This window comes from Myotis myotis, unplaced genomic scaffold (assembly GCF_014108235.1).
Source record: "Myotis myotis isolate mMyoMyo1 unplaced genomic scaffold, mMyoMyo1.p scaffold_m19_p_4, whole genome shotgun sequence".
Taxonomy (NCBI): domain Eukaryota; kingdom Metazoa; phylum Chordata; class Mammalia; order Chiroptera; family Vespertilionidae; genus Myotis; species Myotis myotis.
In genome coordinates, this window is record NW_023416346.1 from 95,331,448 (window position 1) to 95,334,327 (window position 2,880).

The 2,880-nt window shown below is 39.3% G+C and overlaps 1 non-coding gene across 1 annotated transcript; it reads left to right on the plus strand.

The window, feature by feature from the left end:
* The first annotated feature begins 2,182 nt into the window (after nt 1-2,182).
* On the plus strand, nt 2,183-2,289 carry LOC118654795. Its single transcript, XR_004967062.1, has one exon. It is a non-coding gene; the product is annotated as a U6 spliceosomal RNA (small nuclear RNA).
* Nucleotides 2,290-2,880: the final 591 nt, after the last annotated feature.

Sequence of the window (2,880 nt, forward strand, 5' to 3'; positions counted from 1 at the left end):
AATGGGATCCATAGTTTGGGTGAAGGGATAGACTCAGAGCAGGAGAAGCTATACCTCCTCCACTGAGACAGAAGGAAAGACGGAGGTATTGGGTTCATATAAAATTGGGATTATAGATGCTGAAAATGGAAGTTGAGGGAGGTACTACTTGATTTTCTTCATGTTTGCAGTCAAATAGGAGACAGTCAACTTCCATGAATGAGAGAAGAGAGAGAGTAGAATAGAGGGCAGGGGTCCTCAAACTTTTTAAACAGGGGCCAGTTCACTGTCCCTCAGACCGTTGGAGGGCCGGACTATAGTTTAAAAAAAAAACTATGAACAAATTCCTATGCACACTGCACATAACCTATTTTGAAGTAAAAAAACAAAATGGGAACAAATACAATATTTGTATTTGCATGTGGCCCGTGGGCCGTAATTTGAGGACCCCTAATATAGGGATTAAGAAGAAAAGTGAAAATGTAAAATAGCCACTAACAAAGTCAATAATGAGCTACCCAGGGACATGCAGAAGGGTTGCTAGACAGCTCAGTGGAGGAAGGGAAACCATAAATTTGTATTGGCTCCAAACTTCAGTGTGTGAGTGTGTGCATGTGTGTGTTCCAGCAGCCTGAATATTGAGCAGAAAAATGGTGGAAACTTAGACTTATCCTAGGTTTCAGCTCTATATGGTAAGTTTGGCAAAGGGAGTAGGAAGAGTGGTGAGAATGAATGAAGTAAGGCTCCCAGGCTTAAGATGGACCCCTGGGAAACACAAAAATGTAAATAGTAAACAGAAGAAGAACATGCAAAGGTAAATGAGAAGGAGAAACCAGAAGTCAATAGTTTTATAAAAGAAACAGTCCTGCCCAGCCAGTGTGGTTCAGTGGTTGAGCATTGACATATGAACCAGGAAGTCATGGTTTTATTCCTGGTCATGACATATGCCTGAGTTAAAAGGCATGCAAGAGGCAGCCAATCAATGATTCTTTCTCATCATTGATGTTTCTATCTCTCTCTCCCTCTCACTTCCTCTCTGAAACCAATATAAAAAGAAATAGTCATGAAAACTCCAGCATTTGGAGAGCCTTATGAGATCATGTAGTCCAAACCCTTAAGTGTGGCAAGTGAGGAAAGAGGCCCCAAGAAAGTAAGGAACTTACCAAGGTTCACAGTGAATAAGGGGCAGAAGTAGGACTACAATGCAGGTCTTTTAACTCTTTTCCATGCTCTTATTTATTCTGTGGCACTTGGTTATCTTTTTATCTCTTATTTTAAAAGTAATATATGTTTCTGCAGATAATTTGAAAAATTAAAAAAATAAAGAGTAAAATTTTAATATTTTATAATGTTACCACTGACTGTTGACATATGTGGTAGTTTTAAAACAAGTTCAAAAATTCTTTCACATTTATCCCATCAAGAGGTGGAATCTAATTCTCCTCCTCTAGAATATAGGCTAGCTTTAATAACTCACTTCTAACAAAATTTAGTTTATGTAATTTAATGCTGCATGACTCCCGATGCTAGGTCATAAAATCAATACAGTTTCCACCTGGCTCTCTCTTTCTCAGAACACTTGCTCTTGGAACATAACTGTCTCAACTTGAGGAAACTCAGACTACACAGATAAGTCACATGTAAGTGTTCCAGCTGAAACCCTCAGCTGAGTTCCTAGCCAGCAACCAGCAGCAACTGCCAGACATATGAATGAGGAAGCTTTTCAGATTTCTCCACCTATAGCCATTGTCTGACTGCAACTGCATGAGAGACTCTTAGCAAGAATCAGGTAAATGAGCCCAGTCAATCATCAGAGTCTTGAAAGGTAGTAATAAATGATTGTCATTTTATATTACTAAGTTTGTTACACAGAGATCATTGTATTAGGCACATAATATCTGCCATATACAGCATATCTAACCAGTCTTTCTTGTCAGACATTTATATTATTTTCCCATTTTTCACTATCACAGAAAATGCTGCAGTGAACATTCTTGCATATATGCCTTTTTAAGTATGTTTATTTTGTCACTTGAATGACTAAAGCAATACAGGTTAAATGAAACAATTCAAATACAAAAGTTAAAATGATATATTTTTCCACTCCCCCTCCAAATCCATCTCACAAATGAAGCCACTGTTGAAAATCTAGTGTGAAACCTTACATTCTTTCTCCACTTACACATATAAAAACATAGTGTGAGTGCTCGCTTCGGCAGCACATATACTAAAATTAGAATGATACAAAGAAGGTTAGCATGGCCCCTGCACAAGGATGACATGCAAATTCATGAAGTGTTCCATATTTTTTAAAAAAAACTAGTGTGAGTTTATTTTCTTTCACAAAAATGAAGTTACTATAGCCTTCTCTTTTACTTAGCACAATGTATAATGGACAGCCTTCCAAGTCAATGTGCTTTATTCCTTCCAGTCCATGTTATAGATACAACATAATTTACATAACTAGTTCCCTATCAGTGGACATTTAGGATGTTGCTATTGCAAATAATATTAGAGCAAACAGAAGGAGAAATTGGAAGCTGAATAGGTATCAGTGTTGTGCACCTCCTCCCAGGGCCAGGCCACAAAAGCAACTAATCAGAGAACATCCACCATGAATAAAAAAATTAAAAACAGCTCAAGAGACAGTATTCAATAAGGAATGGCAGAGGACGCCTAGAGAATGCTGCTTGCCAGTCATAACCTGTGTGGAACCACCACTGTGACCCAGCAGTGAGTGGCACATACTTCTTGGCAGGCTCCGAGATGTCTGCAGGGAGCATGTGCCACCAGAGTGAGCTCCCACACCAGGCATCCTTACCAGCCATCTGGGACCCAGTGCCTTAGGATACAGCACCTAGACCCCACAGTGAGTGAAAGCCAGGGGGAACCCTGTGCCCC